A 23763-nucleotide genomic window follows, 5' to 3' on the forward strand; every position below is an offset into this window, starting at 1 on the left:
CTTGAGGTTTTATTCCACCAAGTCTGCCTTAATTATTTCCTCCTGGGAACAAATATTAGCACATGCCAACAGGGAGTAAGAGCCAGTTTTCGGCCAGAGAGTAAAGCTTTTTCTCAGTGCAAGGCCACCTTGCTAACTGTTCCCTGAACAGTTTAGATCTAGATGATGTATTCTAATCAATTAAGCTATATTCTAGTTGATTAAGCTAATCAACCTAAATTCATTACTTTGCTCCCTGTATCGTGAGGTTGGTGAACACAGTTAGCCAATAGTATCAACAAATAAAACATTTTTTAGTGAAAATGCCTTCATTCAAAAGCATTGCTGGAGATTGTTGTCAATTTAATAATTTATTCACAAAATATTGTGACTCCCAGGCCCATCTCTACAGAAGCCCTCCCTGGAATCCTTCCCAGTGGAGGAAGCCTGCTTTTTATTCAGTTGACATCAGGCTTAGCCATATGATTTGGGTTAGCCAATGGAATGTGAGCATAAGTGATTTATCTTATAATTCAGCTGAAGCTTTAAGAACCATTGTGATGTTCCCCCGTTACTCTTCCCTCTACCATAAAAATGGCCTGGCTTCATCAGCCTGGATCCCCAAATGGAGCTGCAGACAATCCACAGCTAATACTTTTATTAGCAAGCCACTAACTTCTACCATAGCAAGCCACTGAGATTTGGGGGTTATGCTTGGTTACCATAGCATAACTTCCTGAAAGCTGACAAATGTTGAAACCTATATATAAACATTTCATTCTCTCCCTCTGGCCTCTGTCACACCACAGACATAAAATGCAATTTGAAGCTCAGTCTTTGAAATCAACAGTAAAATGAGAGAACCATGTCACAGGGTTGTTGAAATTGTTTAGTGGAATAGTGTATGGAGAGCACCTAGGATGGTGTGAGCTCAGAAATGTGAGCTCCCTCGCCACCATAATGCCTTCCCTTCACGTTTCATTCTCACTTCTGTGGTGAAGGTAGGAAATGACAATGTCAACCAGAATCCTGATTCTTCTCTGTAATCGTGTGATGAACAAGTTATACACAGTTCCTGCCTCACAAAACTTGTAGTCTTACTTCTAGCAGAAAAATGTACCATGTGCATGCTTGCTTCCTCATCTATTAATGTGAAGTTCCAGCATCCAAGTGAAAAATTAACAAATGTAATTAGGATTGTCTTAGAGATAGAGGGAATCCATTATTCATTATTTTTCCCTCTCCCAACCACTATCAACCACCCCACTGTCTATACACACCACCACTGCCAGTACCACTTCCAGAAATTACTCCCTGGTCCTAAAACCTGGATTAGATTGCCCTCCTTTGTATTCCCATAACATCTCGTACTTCCCCCTTCTCCAAACTGTTACTCTGGAATGGATTTACTAGTTTGGGAATTAGTCTTCCCACTGAGTGAATAAACTGTTTCTTCGTTATTTTAGTCCTAGAAGTTGCCTCATGCCTCAAACATGGTAGATATTTATCAACATTTTTTGAATTAATGAACGAGTGGATTTGATAAGTTAATTTCTTCATAATGACTTTTGAGTTCCTGCTGCAAGTTGATGACTTTTTTATGTCAGATGCCCAGGGCTCCAGGCAATCCTTATAGTTTTTTAAACTGACAAGGAATTCTCTATTATGAAATGGGGATGTGATTTACGTATACCTTCAATCTTAAAGCACTCATAGAGCCCATTGGAAACTCAAATGGGTAATACAAATTGAATTAGCAGCTCTTGATTAAGAGAGCATTGATTTTATTAAAACTGGTGAAATATATGCCAGAAGTTAATTAATAGCTTGAAAATAATCAGACACTTCATAAAGCTGAACATCTGCCAAAAAGCAGGTATTCTGAGGTATGTTCAGGATAGTTTCCAAGTGTATAATATGTGTTTCCATAGTTCCTTATGTTGTAATAACCAAAAAATAGGTAAATCAATTTTAAAAAAAGCAATTTAACAAACTCATGTTTCCTTTATATTTTGGAGGAACTCCAAATTTGCAAGAGTAGAACAATGTCCTTACTCTCTTGGGATATCTAAAATATTTTCAGTCCTATAAGATTCTTTTTTAAAATGAGGAATGATTCTTGTTCTGTTTATTTTTACATAGTACCTTTATCATCAAACAAACTTCAAGATGTGTCATCTTTAGTAGGAAAACATATTTCCACCTCATCCTCCTGTTAGACTTCAGTCTACTTAAGCCTATTCTCAGTTTAATGGGATTAACAGAAGCAAATCACAATTCAAGACTATAGTTTACCAACCTTCCTTTCTCTTGTTCAGTGAAATTCCCCTGATAATCCATCAGTCAGCCCCTGCTGGCCTTGAGAGGCACTCCAGAAGGCAGGAGGAAGGGCACACAGGCTCGCTTTTTGAACTGAAGAAGGGTTTCATTTGGTTTAGAATTGCCAAACTTCAAAAAATAAATAAATAACTTAAAGTGCTTTTCAAATCAGCCATAAGGCTACAAACCAGAAAGAAAAGTGTGAGGCAGGTGTTTGGGGAAGCTACCCAAGTTGCCTACATGGTTTCCAAGGTCCTTTCAACTCTAAGGTTTGTGTATCAGGCTGTCTACAGATCATACTGTCTCCATAAGATTGTCTAGTTCATTTTATGGCTAGTTTGAACAATCTGATTTTCTTTTTTACAATGGCAGGGACTCAATCCATGTTAGGCTTCAATGTTGAGTCACCCAAGTTCTCCACAGAGAATAACCAACCAGCCATAAGGAAGCTTCTTTTAGCAATGCCAGGATTCTGTAATGTCCCTCCCAGCTTAACTTTTCTGACCTTGCGGCAGCAGAACAACAAAAAGAACAGCCCCTGGCACCGTAAGAAGAGCACAAAGCCCTCTGCCAACCTGAGATGGCGCCCAGGTAGACGTCCCTCAAAAAAAAAAAAAAAAAAATGGCAAGGCTGCTTCAGTAGGTCTGTCAGCCCCAACCACTCCACCCTCCGTCTCCTTTTCTTCACTGCTTTCCCCACCTCTCTTCCCCCCACCTCTCTTCCCCCCTTCCACTTTGACCCACCCCGATTTTCTTCCACTTCTCCCTCACCCCTTCCTTGTAATCTCTATCCTTGAGGCGTCCTGTGGACGTTGACTGTAATCTCCCCTGGAGGAAAGCTAAGAAATGCACCTCCAGAGGGTTTGTTTGCCTGTTGGAGCGGCGTAGAGAAAGCGTGCAAACCCGTCAACTGTTCCCGCCGTCAACTGTCTCCCTCCTCAACCCAGGCTCGCTACAGAAGAGGGGAGTAGAGCCTGCCCCCTTGCATCTATTTTCCCCTTCTCCGCCAGGGCTGTGGCCGGCAAGGGGCTCAGGAGGTGAGTCCCTTGCCCACACCTCCAACCCCGCAGGCCCGGTTTATAACATGGACAGCCCTGCCCTCTAGTGTTTGCAACCGGGAGCCCTAAGGCGCCATCAGCTCCAGAATTTCTCTTTTATAACCTAAGCAAGACCTGGAGAACCTCGGAGCTGCGACCTCCAGTTCACAACACCACCTGCCTCACACCCGGGCTCATCCCACCCCCCCCACCCCCCTCTCCGTTCACGGTGTCCCGGGAGGCTGCGACCTGCGTAGATGATTTAGCAGACTGCCCCTGCCCATGCTCCTGCTCCTGCTCCTCCTCCTCTTACCCGCTCTCTCCCTCTCGCCTCGTCTTCCAGTCCAGGCGCTCAGACTCGGCGAAGCGCAGCGCCTGCCACCAGCGGTGCCTCGGGCTGCCCGGCGCGCCGTGCTCACAGGTTCTGTCTCGCCGCACCCCGGCGGGCACTGGCGCGGGCAAGGACGCTGGCGGGGAGAACGCCCTGGGCTCAACGTACTCCAGAATCGAATGTTGAGAGAAGCAGTGCTTTGATCCAGCTCAGGAGAAAAAGGAGCGGGTTCCGAGTGAGACTTCTGGAGCCAGCGGGACGTGCCAGTTTGCCCAGTGCGGCGCGGCTGCACGCACCGTCCACAAGGTGAGGGGCGCACACCTTCCGGGACGACCTTGGCTTCCCTTCTTACCCCCACCCACTCCAGGTACTCCAGCTCTGGCTTGGGGATGTTTGCCAGCTTTGAGGCGCAAAGGCGGCGGGAGTTGGGATGCGGGGTGTCGGAGGGAGACTGTGAGGGTCGCCCAGGCACCGTGCCTGCACCCTGAATTATAGTACAGAGAGTATTTCTTGTTCAAATGTGTGAACCTGAGAATCAACATTGTGTATAACTGTGGTTTGAGCGTTTCATCCTGCTTCTTTGCAAAAGGATTAGAGGCAGCTTAAAGATTAAATAGGTATGGAACGGGTGCTGGGGGGTGCCGAGGAAAACTTGAGTAGAAATCACAGGCAGGTGGTGTGCTCCAGGGACCCCGGGAGAACCGTGTGATTTCAAAGCCAGCTGATTTAAAAACCTTTGATAAGAAAGGACTGCACGGTTGCCCCAGCCCTCAGAAAGTAATACTGTGCTCAGTCCTGATCAACAAAATACCCAGGTGAGGAGGTAATGAGCCAGGCTCATTTTTTTTTAAATACAAAATAAATCTTGGAAGTAAGAGTTAAGATGAGAAGTTTGATCTTAAGCCATCTCCACCCAATACTGCAAGGTGAGAGGCTGACCCCCTACCTAATGAAAAAGAAAGGAAATTGAGTCTAAAGGGAAGTGATTCCAGCTCCTATCACAGGATCATAGTGGTTTTGCATCTATATGTATATTTCTGCCTATGCCCAGTTTTGGAAGAAAGGACCTTGTGTTCAACCCAACGCTGCTTGTCCTTGAGTTAGAAGGATAAGGCAGATGGTGTCAGCATCCCAAGGTGCTTCTTCCTAACCTTTCTTACTGTCCTTCCTTGCCTCCTGCACCAAATCTCTTGGGGAGGGAGCAGCCCAGGAGGAAATAATAGATCGTCAAATGGGTTGGGGGAGCAGTGTTTTTTCCAAAATAATTTAGGCCCATCTCATCATTCTTATGTTTTCCCTCAAAGCTCTAAGCAGTACATCGTCCTAAGCTGAATTTAACATTGCTCCACAATATATATTTACCGTAGTTATACATTCAGACACAATATGCATAACCTTAAACAGCCAGGATGCACTTGTGAATCAGGGGCTTCCCTTACTTAACCCTGCGCAAGAGAGGCAAAGCAGGCACGTGGGTCTGATTCCCTGTGCAGTCTCCTTCATGAGGAGCACATGTGAAATACCTTTGAAATACAGAGAAGATTGAGACAGCTTTTCTCTTTCTGGTACAGTTGTTTTCCTGCTGAATTAAAGGAGATGACCCTGTCTTCAACAAATAAATGAATGGAGGCATTTGAGGCCCATTTAACAAATGCACAAAATATGCCTGCCTCCGTTTTTTCTCCCTTCAGAGCTTTAGCCTCCAGCCCACGGAGTTGTGATGATGAAGCCGACCTCCTAAGTGGGACTCAGCTCAGTTTCTGTATCGTATTTAAAACAGAGTATGTTGCTTATTTCTAAAATTCCATAGCCCCTCACCACTATTTTGCTGCACAGAGGTATTTCATCACTAAGAGAGCTATATAGAGAAACTCACTCAAATCCTGATTCATCATTGTTGATAGAACTTAACTATTGTGTCATCATCACCTGACATGGGCTGCAGAAGCTCCAAGGATTGCTATAGATCTCAATTGAGACTTCTAGTAACAGAGCTAGAAAGGAGCCTTTTGAAGTATAGCCATGACTCTGGTCATTAGGTATATGCATGTTCAAATATTCCTTTAGGTGATTGTTTTCGCTTTCATAACAATTTCCAGGGATGAAAACTTAGCAGATTATTTTTATGATGAAGAGTATTCAAATTAACAATGTGTATCCACCAGCTGACAAATTTTAAATTCCACAGAAATCAACATCACAAACATAGTAAGTTCAAGTTTTCATTCTTTTCTCTTCTGCCATAATGACTTCATTCAAGGCCTAGTCCCAGACCAAGTGCATGGAGACGATGGCTCATGTCTCTCAACATTTGCCCAAGGGAATGGTGCCTCCCTTGCAACTCAGTGTGATGTCACCTTTGTTAGCCATTCTGGTGTCTATACAAAATATTTGCTCCCCATTTCTTCTTATTGATGCCTGGTCTGCAGCAATCATGTAAATAAGTTTCCATTCTTTTGAGGAAGATAACAAAGTCAGGGTTTCTCAGAAGTGGTGCCTAGGAAGAGATAAAATCCAGGACACATCTCTAGTTCAGGTAACACTGCAATACATTTCAATTTCCTGCTGTGTGATGGGGTTATTATTGAAGAGGGAAGTAAGGTATATCATTCGCAGCACATTGTCCCCACCTGGCTCAAGCACCGCCCATTCCCCAGGTGGGCTCAATATGCTACCCCCCCACCACCACCAAGATACCAAGAGCTTCACATGAAAAGTAGATCTCAGCCAGGCATGATGGCTTACACCTGTAATTCCAACACTTTGGGAGGCCAAGGCGGGAGGATCACATGAGCCCATGAGTTCGAGACCATCCTGAGCAAAATAATGAGACCTCATCTCTACAGAAAAATTTTAAATGAGCCAAGTATAGTGGTGTGTACCTGTAGTCCCAGCTACTTGGGAGGCTGAAGTGAGAGGATTGCTTGAGCCCAGAAAGCCAAAGTTGCAGTGAGCCAAGTTCGTGCCACTGCACTCCAGCCTAGGTGACAGAGCAAGGCCTTGTCTCAAAAAAAGAAAAGAAAAGAAAGAAAAAGAAAGTAGGTCTCTTTGCAGAAAGCCTCAGGCCCTGAACTTTTGGGTCATCTTCTCATTACTCAAGTATCTAATTCCCTACATCTCACTTTTACACACAGATCATTTTTTTGATGTTTGTTTTGATTGCCCACCCTGGAATTCTTTCACTACCCTTTAAAAGTGAAAGATCAAATCTAACACTCCAATGTGGGAAAGCATTCCCTCTATTTCTACAAGCTTATTTACACAAAAAAATAAGCTTGAGACTGATCAAAAGCTGAATTTCTACCAAATAGGAACTTACTTTTTATGCCATAAATTATCAAGGCCATCTCAAGGCAGAGGTGAGTTTAGCATCTCATGCTTTATGCTCCTTTCTTCTGCACCTACTAGATTTTTATTATGTGTGAAATTATATGAACATAAACCCCAGTGAAACATTGAAGATGAGTGTGCCGTCGTAAGTGATGAGGGGACAGATGAACAGGGAAGAGAAATGGGGCAGCAGCACTTTAGAGTGACTTACTTCTCTTTTGTTTTCTCCTCCCTGAATCATTTTCTAGAACCAGTATTGTGGCCCCTAAAATTTGGGGCTTAGGTCAGTCAACTTACCAAAGTTCATCTTCCTGGCAATGAAAGGACTTTCATCAAAATCCCAGCTACTTTTTATTCGTTCCCACATTTTGTGGATTAAGAAACTGAGAACCAGAATTTATAGAGATCATTCAATCAGTTGGTATATTCCTGGATCACAACAAATTGATAAAATTCTTGAGAACCCTCTTTCTAATACAGATTGACTATAATTTTGTCTTTCATTTTTAGTTCTCTTATTTTGTCTCATCCACTGTGGATTATCTGGTTTACTGCAGTCCTTACCTGAATAGATGTCAGTGTTTTGATCCCATTGTTGTATTCCCCTAAAACACATCAAATGAAAAACTGGACACTTTAATAGGTTTATTGTTAGCACTCTCTCATGCTGATCAATTCTCAACACATGCAGTTGTAGGATTAGGAAGACAAAATCCTTTAGAAGAAGCTATAAAACCTAATCCTTCTGCATCTGGATCATTTTAAACTACAAGTTGTAAGAGGAATGAGCATCTCTGGATTCTAGTTATCAGTGCAGACCAGATGGAAGGTCTTTATGAAATCTGGTATGAGAAGGAAAGCATTTTATAGCAAGAAGAAAATATTTTGAGAAATAGCTACCAGCAGCAGCACCTAGCAGTTCTAAAACTCTCAGATCCTCCTAATGACCCCATTAGGGAGGGAGGGAGGGAGGGACGGAGGGAGGAAGGAATGAAGGAAAGGAGGAAGGGAGGAAGGAAGGAAGGAAGGGAGGGAGGGAAGTGTTACAAATATTGGTCAGGAAAAAGCTTTATTATTAATTACAGATTAAATAATTAGGAAAATTCAAGGGGATAAATAAAAATGCCATTAGAAAGAATGAGAGAACTCAGTAAGGTGGCTAGCTACAATAGCTTGCCTGGTTAGCAACAATATAATCATAGGGATTTATATTACGCTTGTACACTGTTGGGCAGAAAACATGCCTGAGAGGTATCAAAGATGCTGTTAGCGTCCAAGAAAAATGGGAAAGGAAAGCCCACCTCATCTGAGGAAGATGGAGGAAGAAGAACCTACAGAAAAGGATTCCACATTCCAAACTCATCCCTCTGAATTCAATAATATTTATCCTTATATGATTTCTGACAGTGTAGTTTGTCATTGTAATTAATTCTTTCCTGTAAGTAAACAAGAATTGTATACTTACTTAAGTACCTTACATTTTAAACTTTATTACATAGTGCAAATTTTAATGTTGAACTCTGCCCTAGTCAAGGAAGTATTTGTTACCTAACACAAGAATTTGATATAGAGTAATCCATAAACACTATCCTACCATATAGTTCATCATAATTTAACATTCAAAGAAAGAAGCGTGATTTCCTCTTTTATTATGCTTTCGTTTGAGCCATTTTAACTTTCTTATCATTCTTTCCTTCTGAGCCTAATTCAGTTCCTTACACAGATGCTCTAAAAAATCAAGGATTAAATATGTAACTTAATTTATAATTAGGAAATACATCATTTACAAGATACATTCATATTGGCGAGCATATTTTATTTCATAGATTGTAAACTGGTAAAACAATGTAATCTCCTCACCCTCTCTGCAATACAGTAAGCCTGTTTCTAAGACCACCCAAGGTTTTACTTTATGTCCCAGGCATTGGAGAACCAGACTGTACTGACCCCAGGGTTTGGTGACTTACATATAAATGAAGCATCTTACCAAGAAGGGATGAAAAATGACTTTAGAGGAAGCAAAAGTCTCAAAGCTCACAAGACTGGATTAGTTTCAGCTTGGTGACAGACGCAATGCTCTTGTGATGCAGATGGAGTAATTTCTCCAGCACAAAAGATGTCCAGCCAGGTCCCATTGGCTTTAAGTGTTGTCATATTGCATTAAGTGTACTGAGTGCCCTTTCTCAGACTTATGTACCATTGGCATGCATTTAATTAACAATTAATGATTACATAGTGCTGTTACTATTACCACATATTCCTGTTATATTAAGATAATGTGAAATTTGTAGCTATGTTTTGCCTGTTTAGTAAAATGAGTCTGAATCTAAGGGTGAGAGGGTCTACACACAGCCAAGAGGATGGGGTATTAACCCAGGCCTGTGTGAAGATATTTGCATCTCATGGAATGCTCTCCAGAGAACACATTGACCTACCCTGCGGATGTCCACTAAGCTCCCGCCAGCTTCCTCAGGGCTTGCCGAATGCACAGTGAGTGCCACGGTGCCATCGTGGCGGTGAAGCACAGGCTCAACTCTACGGACCTGGGGTCAGAAGGCCTGGGTTAATACCCCATTCTCTTGGCTGTATGAGCTGCATGGTCTGTCATCATTACAATGGGGACAATAATACATGCCCTGTCTACCTCAGCCTCCTTTCAGGGAAGTTTCTCAAAACAAAGTATGCTATTGTGATTCATTGTCACCTGTGATGTCAAACTGCACCTTGTGTTATAGTCCTAGGGGGTAACACAGCGTGGGGCTCAAGCCCAAGCTCCGGAGTCCAGAAAGCCAGGTTCATATCCCAGCTCTGCCATTCATTAACTGCTTTCACATCTCTAAACCTCAGTTTCATCATTTGTTGGGGCTCGCATAACAGTACTGTGTCATAGGGCTATTATGAGAATTAAATATGTGTATTCGTTATTGCTAAATAATAAATTACCCCAAAACCTAATGGCTTAAAGCAACAGATTTTTATTATCTCTATTATCATAGTTCTATGGGTTGGGAATCTGGGTATGGCTTAGCTAGGTCCTCTGGCTCAGGTCTCTCACTCACAGGCTGCAGAGTTTCAACCGAGACTGCAGACATCTCAAGGCTCAACTGGGGAAAGATATGCTTCCAAGCTCACTCATGTGGCTGTTGACAAGCCTCAGGTCCCAGCTGGCTGCTGGCTGGAGACATCCTTTTGCTACCACATGGACCTCTCCATAGGGCTACTAACAAAACAGAGTGCTTTATGCAGATGTTGCAGCTTGCTCTCCTTGGAGCAAGGGCTAAGATTGAAAGACGGCAAAATAGAAGCCAGAGTCTTTTTGTAACCTGATATCAGAAGTGATAGCCCATGGCTTCTGCTGTGTTCCTCATTAGAGACAAGTCACTAGATCCAGCTGAATTCAAGGGGAAGGGATTACACAGTGGGAGGAATACCTAGAGGAACCAAATCATTGAGAACTACCTGAGATACTGCCTGCCACAATATGATAAGACATCAGAAGCTGTTTGATAAAGACTCAATTCAGTATCACCTCGTAGTTTTATTTCATAGTAATGTTCTCAGACTGAAATTAGATAATCTATGTCAAAGAAAGCTCTATACAATATCAAGATTTTATTAGTTTTATTAATGCTGAGAATCCAGTTCCACTTTATAGATGGTGACATAAGAACAGCAAATCAATGATTAAGAGATGCGAATTTTACACCTTGCTCTGTGTGTGACCTTGGAAAAGCCATTTATTTGTTTCATACCTTAGTTCTTTCATAAAAGTGATGATAATAACAGATTTACCAGGATAAAATAAGATAATAGACAGCCATACAGCACATTGACAATATTTTGGTCACCCACAAACCACATATATGACAGTGGTCCCACAGATTATAATGGAGCTGAAAAATTCCTACAGCCTAGTGACATCATTGCTATTGCAATGTTGTTGTAGCACAATGTATCACTCATGTGCTTGTGATGAGGCTGGTGTAAACAAACCTGTGCTGCCAGTTGTATAAAAGTATAGCACATACAATTATATATAGTATATAACACTTGCTAATGATAATAAACAACTATGTTACTGGTTTATATATTTACTGTACTATACTTTTTATCATTATTTTGGGGTGTGTTCCTACTTAATAAAAAAAAAAGTAAAAAGAAGTTTAACTGTAAAACAGCCTCAGGCAGGTCATTCAGAAGGTATCCCAGAAAACGGCATTGTTATTACAGGAGATGACAGCTCCATGCATGTTATTACCCCTGAAGGACCTCCCAATGGGACAGGATGTGTAAATAGATACAGTGATACTGGTAATCCTGAGCCTGTGTAGGCTAAGGCTAATGAGTCTGTATCTTAGTTTTGTTTGTTCGTTTGTTTGTTTGTTGGTTGGTTTGAGACAGAGTCTCAGTTGCCCAGGCTGGAGTGCAGTGGCACAATCTCGCCTCATTGCAACCTCCGCCTCCCAGGTTCAAGCGATTCTCCTGCCTCAGCTTCCTAGTAGCTGGGATTACAGGCACTTGCCACCATGCCTAGCTAATTTTTTGAATTTTTAGTAGAGACGGGATTTCACCATATTGGCCATGCTGGTCTCGAACCCCTGACCTCAAATGATTCGCCCGCCTCAGCCTCCCAAAGTGCTGGGATTACAGGCGTGAGTATCTTAGTTTTTAACAAAAAAAAGTTTGAAAAGGAAAGAAAAAATTTAAAGTTTTAAAAATAGAAAAAAAGTTTATAAAATAAGGTTATAAATAATGAGAATATTTTTGTATAGCTATACAATGTGTTTTAAGCTAAGTGTTATCACAAAAAGAGTCAAAAAGGTTTTTTTAATTTAAAAGTTTGGGGGTTTTTTGGTTTTTTTTGTTTTTGTTTTTGTTTTTTTGAGATGACGTTACGTTCTTGCCTCCCACACTGGAGTGCAGTGGCGTGGTGATCCCAGTTCACTGCAACCTCCGCCTCCCCAGTTTCAAGCAATTCTCCTGCCTCAGCCTCCCAAGTAACTGGGATTACAGGCATATGCCACCATGCGCAGCTAAATTTTGTATTTTTAGTAGAGATGGGGATTCACTATGTTGGCCAGGCTGGTCTCAATCTCCTGACCTCAAGTAGTTTACCTGCCTTGGCCTCCCAAAGTGCTGGGATTACAGGCATGAGCCACCACACCAGGCCTAATTAAAAAGTTTATAAAGTAAAAAAGTTATAGTAAGCTAAGGTTAACTTATTATTGGAGAGAAAAAATGGTTTTTACAAATTAGGTGTAGCTTAAGTTTACAGTGTTTTTAAAGTCTACAGTAGTGTACAGTAATGTACTAGGCCTTCATATTCGCTCAACACTGACTCACTGACTCACCCAGAGCAACTTCCAATCCTGCAAACTCCATTCATGATAAGTTCCCTATACAAGTGTCCCATTTTTTATCTTTATACCATATTTTTACTGTACCCTTTCTACGTTTAGATACACAAATACCATTGTGTTACACTTGCCTACAGTATTCAATACAGTAACATGCTGTCTGGCTTTGTAGCCTAGAAGCAATAGGCTATGCCACATAGCCTAGGTGTGCAGTAGGCTACACCATCTAGGTTTGTGGAAGTACACATCTTGATGTTCACACAATGATGAAATGGCCTAACAATGCATTTCTCAGAATGTATGATGCATGGCTATATATAAAATTATGCTGAAATCTAAAAAAATGAGATGATGGTCATAACAACAATGATGAAGATGACTATGTGTTTCAGCTTCTACTCCATGGTCCTTTGAGGACAACTGAAGTACCTAGATATGATTTTTATCAGTTATGTTTTAAGTATATGTATCAAATCCAGCTACCCCAAGTTTTACAATAACTTTATATGGTTTAATCTTATCTTGCTGAACACATTAGATATGCTCCCCTGAAAAGTGACTTGCAAACAGAATTTTTAGAAACTGAACCATAATTAAAATGCACAGAGGCCGGACACAGTGGCTCACACCTGTAATCCCAGTACTTTGGGAAGCCAAGACAGGCGGATCACCTGAGGTCAGGAGTTTGAGACCAGCCTGACCAACATGAAGAAACCCTGTCTCTACTAAAAATACAAAATTAGCCATGCGTGGTGGCACATGGCTGTAATCCCAGCTACTCAGGAGGCTGAGGCAGGAGAATCGCTTGAACCCAGGAGGTGGAGGTTGTGGTGAGCCGAGATCGTGCCATTGCACTCCAGCCTGGGCAACAAGAGCAAAACTCTGTCTCAAAAACGAAAAAATGCACAGAGAAGGTTTCTATGTATCTAGTGGAATTGTACAATGCTTATGTGATCTTGTGATATCATTAATATTTTGTAATATAAATAATTATCCTGATCTTATTATTTTAATTTTCTGGCATTATAGCAAGTGCCCTTGAATTGGGCACACCTGTATAAATATTTATAGTTACTTAAGAATTCACAAAACAACCTTTTGAAGTAGGCAAATAAAACCAACTCTTGGTTATCTCAAAGAGTTCTTTTTGATTCTTGTGTTATCTACATTTCTTCTCTGACCGTAAATTGGCATAAATTTGGCAGGTACAAAACAAGTAAAGTTCAAACTCCTCCATTCAACCACTTTAAGAGATTTTTTTCCTGCTTATAAGTATATCACATGTTCATTGTAGAAAATTTGGAAATGCAGAAAAGTATAAAAACTGTAGTTAAAGTTACTCTTATTACCACCACCAAGAGGCAGCCACTATTGATACTTTGATGAATTTCTGCCTTCGTGCTTTCCCTCTCTATAGGGAGAAAAGAGTGGTTTCTTTTTCAGTGAAATCAGGAGTACGTAATATATTTTTCTTGTATTCTGCTTTTTCTAATTAACATATTTTTTAAATGATATTTCCATTTATTGATTCAACAACATAAATTAGTAAATATTGACTATATCCAAAGTGGAATTTGGATGAACTGTAAGAAATATAGTTAATAATTGAATTCAGATTTTTTAAATCAATTCCAACAATTGTGAAGTAGTTTCTTTTCCTTTTTTTTTTTTAATTTTACTTTAAGTTTGGTGATACATGTGCAGAACGTGCAGGTTTGTTACATAGGTGTACATGTGCCACGGTGGTTTGCTGCACCTATCAACCTATCATCTAGGTTTTAAGCCCTGCATGCGTTAGGTATTTGTCCTAATGCTCTCCCTCCCCTTACCCTCCACCCCGCGACAGGCCCCAGTGTGTAATGTTCCCCTCCTTGTGTTCATGTGTTCTCATTGTTCAACTCCCACTTATGAGTGAGAACACGTGGTGTTTGGTTTTCTGTTCCTGTGTTAGTTTGCTGAGAATGATGGCTTCCAGCTTCATCCATGTGCCTGCAAAGGACATGAACTCATTCTTTTTTATGGCTGCAAACATTATCTATTTAATAAGTTTCACATATAATTATTATTTGAAAACATCATTTCTAACAAGTATATAATATTCTGTTGTATGGATATACTATATCTTATTTAACCAGTCATTACTATTGGACTTTTAGGTGGTTGTCAGTTTTTATACTATAAAATTATAGCATGAAAAGAACATTTTTACATAAGTCTTTGTCTTTCATTATTCTAGTTATCTTAGTAAAAGTAGCAAAGGAGTCCTTGAAATGAGGTTTGGTAATCCAAAACTAGGGGGAAATGAGGTTTGGTAATCCAAGTATAAATATATACACCACAGTCTTCTCTTCCCTCTTCCCTACCACTTCCTCTCACCTCCCACTGGCAGAAATTTGCAGGCTTTTAATGCTGAAGTAACAATCTAATTGGGGTGGCCATCTGTCGTTTTTGGCCCATATGGTTCAGGTCACACTGAATGCGCCTTTGGCTCCAAGAGTGACATGGGACCCAGGCCCATCCAAACGTCTTGTTCTACAGGGCACTGTGATTGGTTCAGGGATGGGCCATGATCCAAGAGGACCAATTGGAATCAATGAGGCTCAGTTGAGAGGTGTTTAGTTGCCATCACCTACATTGGATTTGGAGATTTAAGGATATATGCCAGGAACTGCAGGGACCCAACATAAGGGGAGTGCCTCCTGAGGATAAAACTTTACATGGAGGAAGGAAGAGCCAAGAGATGGAGAAAGGTTCTTGACTATATTATTTAAGTTTCTGGATCCACTTGTGCCTGATCTACACTTGACACTGAAGTTTCATGAGCAAGTAAAGTCTCCTTCTCACTTACGCCAATTTAAGAAGATTTCTGTCATTTGTCTTTTAGAGGGTCTTTAATAATCCGGAGATTTTTACCCTCTCAATGGATGAAAATGAGTTGTAGTTAAGACAGATTCTGGAGCTGAATCCTAGTTCCATCACTGACAGTGTAACAAGGGAAGGTTACATGACCTTTCCCCAGTCAGCTTCCCTACCTATAAAATGAAAATAATGCTAAATACTTATCACCTCAGAGAGGTTTTGCAGGGTTAAGTAAGTTAATATGTGAAAAAGTGCTTAGAACAGTACCTGGTATATTTTAATTACTGAGTAAGTGTGTCCCTGCTGCTGCTGTTGTTATTTTGAAGGCAGAAAGAAAACACAGGAGAGTAAATGACCTATTTCACTCATGCAGAGATTTAGCAGCCAAGCTAAAATTCAAATTTAGGTCTTCTCTTTTCTCTGATTGTTGTTCTTTCTCAAGAGCTAAGCATATCGTCATCTTTATGATGACGATATATTTGAGTATTAAGCTTTCAGAAGTTTCCATCCACATATTTGAACATTTCTATCAAAAGTTTTTGAGGTAGACCAGGAGGCCAGAAAATAGATTTAAGTTACTAGCAATAACCAGATGCTACTGTAGGATTATAGGTTATCATAACTTGTAACTAAAAATTATGATTTTTATTACAATAAGTTTAAATTTAATTTTAATTAAAATTAAAATATATTTTATTATAATATTTTCTACTTTAACAAGTAACTGTACCTTTCACCGTGTTTTATTTAGCACCTTTCACAGTGTTGTTGTCTTTTTTAATATACCTTCCTATTAAACCAGTTGCTCTTTGCAGAATGCTTGAATCATTTGGCTCTTGGTTAGTAGGCTCCCGTTACCTAACCAAGCACTGAGTGAACGTATTTACTGGGGAGGTAGCTGGTCTCTCCCAAATGTAAATCAGATTTCATCATGTCTGGCTTGGAGAGAACGTGGCATATGGCAAATGAAGGCACAGCTGCATAGTGAAATTTTCCATCACAAATTAGTCTAATACCTAAATGCAGAGTGAATAAAATATTTTCTAAATAAGAATATTATGTTCAAATTCATAATCATTGTTAAATATTAAGAGTCAGGTTATTTCCCTTGAATTATACAAAATTTCACTATTCTGCTTGAAAAAGTACATGTTATCTTATATTTAATGTCATACTATTCACATCCAGGCTGCCTTTCAACTTCTATTATTTAAAAATATTTTCAGATATCTACATCGCCTGTTATTAAAATGCAAACTATTCTTTGAGTAGAGAACCTTTGTGTAAGGCCTTACAAAGTTCTGATAGAGATGAAGTGCGTGGAAGGAATGACAGTGTGGTGGGAAGGTCCATGCCCTTAGGGGAATGGGTGGGAGACTAAGCTTTGGAGCAGTTAGGTTGGAATTCAGACAAAGCCCTGCCACATCTAGGCTGCAAAGGCATTGAACAGGTACTTAACTACCCTCTGCCTCAGTTTCCTTATCTGTGATAAGAATAATGTCATGTAATGATAATACAAACATCATAGGATTGTCAGAATCAAAATGAGAAAATGTATGCAATATTCTTAGCATAGTACCTGCCACATAATAGGCACTCAAAAATAATAAGACCTGCTTTATCACTGGCTCTAAAGTTTTGTCAAATTGGTTTCATAACCCTAAAAAAGCTATCAAATCTTCCTGGGCCTCAGTTTTGTCATTAGGTGAGTAAATTGGACCAAATTCTATAAAAAGTGCCTTTGGGGGTTAAAATGCTACGACAATGCCCATACACACTGGGATAAACCAAAAATCTATAACGGGCAAACGTGGGAAGTGTCAGGCCTCTGAGCCCAAGCCAAGCCATTGCATCCCCTGTGACTTGCACGTATACACCCAGATGGCCTGAAGTAACTGAACAATCACAAAAGAAGTGAAAAGGCCCTGCCCCACCTTAACTGATGACATTCTACCATTGTGATTTGTTCCTGCCCCACCTTAACTGAGTGATTAACCCTGTGAATTTCCTTCTCCTGGCTCAGAAGCTCCCCCTTTCTACACTGAAATCGAGCTGCATCCACTCTCCAAAGGTGATCATCTTCTCTAATAATAAAGCAAGGTTTGTCTATTTTTAACTTTTTATCGATCCAGTGCTCAGCTTTTTCAGCACCATTTGGGGAGGAGCATTCAATGGCTCACTGCAGAACCTTCCTTGTCCTGATGATTTTGATAGTATTATTGACATTCTTTCAGATTCCATAGTGAGTCTTTGTCATGATCAAAGGGCTCATGATGCTGATAACACAAACAAAAGTAACCAGTTCAAGAATTAATTTGGTTAATGAGGATCACTAATACGGATAATTTCTTCCTAATTGTTTTGGCGGGATGCATTATTTGGTTGAGTGTATTATCTTGTCTACACTGATCAAGCTAGGGTGAAACTCTTCTTATTAGCCTTTAACTACGTACTTTACCAACACAGCCTTTGAAATATTTGTTTTCTTTTCATGAAGAGCTTTGAAATTTTTTGCCTAGCTTCCAAAGTAAGAAATCAATTTAAATGGCGTAACTTTCAAACTAGACTTCTGAAAGACTTTATGCATCATCATTAAATCTAAATTGATATTTTTCTTTAAAAGATGCAACTTTTCTATTTCCTATGTAAATAACTGTGACTCTATTGATTTATAAACTCCAAGAACAATTACCCCTAGGGAAAAAGACAGGATAAAGGAGCATTTGTTGTTAAGCAGATATAATATTTTGAACTGATGATAATGTTTCCCTTACAAAACATGCTTGTATTAACTGATATTTATACTCATTTTTGAAAACTGAATTACAGATTTATGAAGGATATATTCAAAACTTAATTCACTAAAAGAAAAAAATAGATATGTCTATTGAAATATCCCCCAAGAAGCAGAAAAATATTTTTGTTCTAGTAATATAAATAGAATAATGCAAATAAGAATGTCACCTGAATTTTAAGTAACACACAGTGTATTTGGACCCCAGATTGACAATTGGCAACAGTACCAGAAAATAAACTAGAAACTAGATGCAGCCAGGCCTTGGCAAATATCTTTTTATACTGTTGTTAAGAAACTCATAATAACTGCTTCCTCATTGATGTGAACTTTCCTTAGTTGACACTCTCTTGATTACAAGTACACGATGCCTACTTTAAATTATGCTTAATCATGAAGGGAATTTATTAGAAGATGCCAGGATATTTGGTGAAACTCAAGAGCTAGAGTTAGGTACGAGGAAATTATCAGGAATCTAGAACCTTATTTTTCTCTTCCCTTTTTTCTCTCCAAGACTGGCTTTGAATATTTCTACACACATGTGGCTAAATGTGGGTGTCCCATAGCTCCTTAGTTTCGATTTCGAGATTCAAACAACTCACAGAGAAAACCAACAAGCATCTCTCACTCACAGTTCAAATTCCTAGAAAAAAAGGGAGTTTGGCCCAGCTATAGTTAGCTGTCTATCCCTAGCCCATCAACAATGGTGCAAACATAGGTTCTGGGAATCTAGTCTTAGCAGGAGGGGAACAGTATGCAGAAAAAGGGGGATCTGGGTTGTACAGACACCCCAAAAAAGTTGTCTTTTCTTCCTTTTGGCTTACACATACACACACACAGACACACACACACACACACACACCCCTACCATTCTTCCCATTTATTAAAAGGTCTCCCTGCCATATGTGACTTAACCATCTTACACTGAACTACACTCTCATTCACCCTCTTCCTAAAGGGGATAATCCAATCAATCATATCTAGCAACTGAATACTAAAATGTCATCAATGGGGCCCTCTTCTCAAAGTGAATGATCCCCAGAATAGTCCATTTTTTTCTGTAGATTAGGCTTCATTTTGTTCAGAAAAAATAGCTTTCTCTTTTTATTCTGCAACATAATGATTAAATGGTAAAATTAGAAAGTTATCAGTAAAACCACAAATATTCCCACTCAAAAAATGATTACAAGAAGCAAGAATCTTCACAGCAACATCATACATTGGTTACCAGACCAGAGAATATATTGCATCCTGCAAGACAAGCATTGCAAGAAAGGTTAAGAGTAGGATAAATAGGTTTTATGGGCTTCCATTATTGTTGGAGTGGGTTCCTTCCTAAATCAAGTACTTCACTACAATATAATGCAAATAAAGTTAACCTCTCTGCATGCTGCCTTGACTGACTCAGCCAACCAGTTTCATATTCTTTACATAGCTTTGTTAACTGTAGCTCTCTCTATTGATACAATTTCTCTCTTAGTAAAGATCCTTTTGGTTGTGAGTAAAAACATACACAGATATAAAACCACAGACTTTAAGTTAGCTTAAGGAAAAAATATGTTGGGAGGAGTTTACTGGAAGGGTTCCAGGATACATTAATTCATAACAAATGACCCCAAAACTTAATGGCATAAAACTGCACTCTTTATTTAAGTCAATTTTGGTGATTGTCTGGGTAGTTTTTCTCGTGTGGTCCAGCTCTGGTGGTCTCTGCTGAGATTGTTCCTGCCTCTGCAAAAGCTTGCAGGTCAGTTACAAGCCAGATGATCTACTGTGTTCTCACATTTCTAAGGGTAGGCAGGCTGTCAGCTAGTGCAAAGGAATCAGTGGTTAGAAGGGACTAGGCCATGTGGCTCTCAACATCCAGGATGCTACACTAGGCATCTTCACAGGGTTCCTAAAAGTACAATGAAGAAAGCAGCAAAGTCCTTGAGACTCAGACTCAAAACTCACATGATTCCATTTCTGTCACATTCTATTAGTCAAAATAATTCATAAGGTCAGCCCAGACTCAAGGAACAGAAAACAGATTGTATTAGTCTGTTCTCACATTGCTATAAAGAACTACCTGAGACTGGGTAATATATAAAGAAAAGATGCTTGATTGACTCACAGTTCCATAGTCTGTACAGAAAGCTTGGCTGGGGAGTCCTCAGGAAACTTACAATTATGGCAGAGGCAAAGGGGAAACAGGCACATCTTCCATGGCTGGAGATAAAGCAAGAGAGTGAAGGGGGAGGTGCTGCACACTTAAACAACCAGATCTCGTGAGAACTCACTCACTACCATGAGAACAGCAGAGGGAAATCTACCCCCATGATTCAATTACCTCCAACCAAGCCCCTCCTCCAACATTAGGAATTACAATTCAATATGAGATTTGGGTGGGGACACAAATACAAACCATATCATAGATTCACCTCTTGATAGCAGGAGCTGTAGTGGGGACATTTTTGCAGTCTACAACAAGGGATATTTCGAAGAAGTCAAAGATAATTTGTATAGCCAGACACCACAAGGGGCTAGAACTGCAAACTGTAAAGCTGGCAGAGCCTGAGATATTTCCATTTTTATTCAAGCTGTCTGTCTGCCTCTCATCGTATGGCCTCTTACTCTGCTTCTCTCACTAACACAACTTACTTTATTCAATTACTTTATTCAACTTACTTTATTCAAGGTATGTATGTAAGACCCTAGAGGCCTGCCCCACAAATCCCCAGTGTGCCTGTCTTCAGTTCAAGTGATCTGCTCAGACAGCTGAATAGTTGGTTAGCATCAATTTCAATTCCCAAAACAGAGGATTTGATTGTCCCAGATTTGGGGCAGTGATTCATCCCAATTCATCCACTATTTCTGGATGGGGAGCCACAGAATAGATATGTGGTTACTGTGAGGCCCCTCTGCAGAAGAGAGTGGTGTGGGACCCTTCTCAGAGGATGAGAGACTCAGGAGAAGCTTTCTATCACAGTATGTAATGGCAAAACCCATATGCCCTGAAAAATTCAACTCTCCAAATGAAGTCAGTATTCTGTTACCAAGTCAGTGCCAGGAAAATGCAAGAAAAATTGAAAACAAGCTTGTCATTTTCTACTACTTTTTTCTGAGTCTGAAGTGCCCGTAGATACTCTTAGTTCTTCTAGAAAGCTTGAAAGCAATATTTAATGGAAGTCAAATTTGGTCTGCAACAGATTTCTTTTTCATTTGATTTTCTCCCTCTTATCTTGGGAACAACCTCTAATGAGAGAAATATTCCAGAGCACCATCTCAAGATGTATCTGGGAAAGGAACCCATTGTACACCAGAGCAAATCGACCCTCTGCTCCCTGACAATATGCTTGGTTTTCAACAGCTTCCCTGATCCCACTTCTTATGACTTTACCACACTTTTCTATGCTTCCCGGAGGTTCAGCAAGGCTTCCATCTCCCTGACGGTCTTGTCAGGGCAATCTCTTCACTGGCACCATGGCTTATTTTCTACAGAACCACCGAAAGCAGACGTGGTTCCCATGCAGATTATCTTCCCATTTGCACTTACCAATCATGTGAACTCAGGCAGGTCCACCTCCCTGTCAGCTTGTCTCCTGCAAAATTTAGACTTCAAGTATTTTCTCTCACTGCTACCCTGTATGTTTATTATCAGATCAAATGAGACGTCTGCATGCGGTAGCAACTTAAAAACGTTAGAATGCTCTGTGCGTGTAGAGAAATGGAACTTCTCTCACAGATACTTGATAGTGAGATAAAGTGGCACGGGTCATTTCATGTCCAGTGTCATCATACAGATGTAAAATCCCACCTTGGAAATGTAGGTGACCACATGTAGAATTTTACCTCTGCCTGCTCATAAGACCCTGTGCAGAGGACTCAGCTAAGTCATGCTCAGGCTTCTGATCCACAGAAGCCGTGAGATAATAAATGTATGTTGTTTAAAGCTGCTAAATTTGTGGTAATTTGTTACACAGCAATAGACAACTAATACAGTGTTCAATCTCAAATGTAAAATAACATTTTACATAACAGAATGCTATGTGTAGGCTTGAGTGAGTGAGTGAGAGTGTGTGTGTGTGTGTGTGTGTATGTATGTGTGTTCCAAAGGAAACGTATTTTAAAATGAAATACATTTTAACATATGGTTTTCAAAAAGCTGAGAAACTGATGATAAATTTACACTTGTTGCTGCAACATCTCAACATTGTAAACCAAAAATAAAATCTAGGACCCCCCCAACCAATTGACTGAAACCCCCTCTCAGTCAAGGACATTCCAAAGTAAACCTGAAAAACTAGTTCAGGCCATGATGGGAATGGGGGATTAGACATGCCTCATTATACCCTTCTCTCTTTGGAATTGGGGCACAATGGACAAGCATTGACAGTACAACAGAGATCTCAAGACTGACCAGACAGATTCTTTGTGGCAATAAGGTATATCACAAAATCATAGATAGCAGGCCCTGAAAGAAATAGAAAGTATTTTACCCTAAGATATATTTCTTTGATGTATTTTAAAATGGCCCTGCAAAGCTGTCTCTTGTGGGAGAAATCTACATTCTATAGAGAATCCTCTTCCCTTTCCAGGTTTTTTTTTCTGATCCAAGAAAGACTAACTAAAAGTCTGGAACCTTTAAAAGTCTGATAAGAAATATTTACCATCTAATCTTTCTGAAGCCTGCTGCTTGGAGAATTCATCTGCATAATAAGAACCCTGGTCTCCACAACCCCTTATCTTCATTCAGACATTCCTTTCTATATTGATTCCAGTTCTTTAGATAATAACTTAACACTTTCAACCAATTACCAATCAGAAAATCTTTAAATCCACCTATAACTGGAAGCCACCCTCCCACCATCACTGCTTTGAGTTGTTCTGCCTTTCTGGACCAAACCAATGTACACCTTATACGTATCAATTGATGTCTGCTTGTAACTTCTGACCCCCTAAAATGTATAAGACCAAGCTGTAACCCAACCATCTGGGGTACATGTTCTCAGACCCTCCTGAAGCTGTGTCATTGGCATGCCCTTATTCTTGACAAAATAAACTTCTAAATTGATTGAGAAAAAAATTTAAAAAAATAAAAACATGATTTTCTTGGTCAGAGCTGGGATACTACTTACTTGCCATATGACCTTGCACACATTATTTGTGGAGTCTTTTATGTTTCACTTTCTGTTTTTTAAATAAGAACAACCCCACCAACTTCAGAGTCTTATGAGAATAAAATGATAAAAGGTATGTGAATATGCTTAGCATACTATTCGGCCATGCTAGAAGACTATAAGGTTAGGTTTTGTTTATTTGTTTGTTTGCTCCTTTCTTGGTGTTCACTGGGTTCAATGGCTGAGTTCTATTACATGTTAACCTTGTCGTTTAGTATAGAAAACAATGTGAGATTTAGCATGATTATTGAAACAGCAAATCTTCAGAAATCCAACAAGCCTATGGCACTCAAACAGCTTAGTAAAACCTACCCAACAAAATTTAAGAAGTCTTGGAAGCAGATGGTTTGGGGCATCTAGGCTCCAGCCCAGGGGCATTTTTGCTGGCATTTGTGAGACTTTTCAAAAACAATAAGCAGTCAACATTGTTCAAGGCTCATTTTTTTCCTGCCTTCTGAGGTGACTACTTGAGCAACATCTTTCAAATAATTCTAATCTAAGAAGAATTTTTTATTTTAACCTTTTAAAAAGGCAATAAAATAAGACATCTATTTTTTTCTCCAAATAGCTATGTATGATAACCTCTATTTATTAGGAC

At 39.9% G+C, this 23763-nt stretch overlaps 1 protein-coding gene across 1 annotated transcript in view; it reads left to right on the top strand.

The window, feature by feature from the left end:
• The first annotated feature begins 3654 nt into the window (after window positions 1–3654).
• HTR1E (5-hydroxytryptamine receptor 1E) overlaps window positions 3655–23763 on the top strand; it is a 71783-nt gene continuing 51674 nt past the window's right edge. Inside the window, exon 1 of the mRNA XM_032154721.2 lies at window positions 3655–3972. The gene's annotated coding sequence lies outside the window, so the exon portion shown is untranslated. The remainder of the gene's footprint in view (window positions 3973–23763) is intronic.

This window comes from Hylobates moloch, unplaced genomic scaffold (genome assembly GCF_009828535.3).
Source record: "Hylobates moloch isolate HMO894 unplaced genomic scaffold, HMol_V3 SCAFFOLD_2, whole genome shotgun sequence".
NCBI lineage: Eukaryota > Metazoa > Chordata > Mammalia > Primates > Hylobatidae > Hylobates > Hylobates moloch.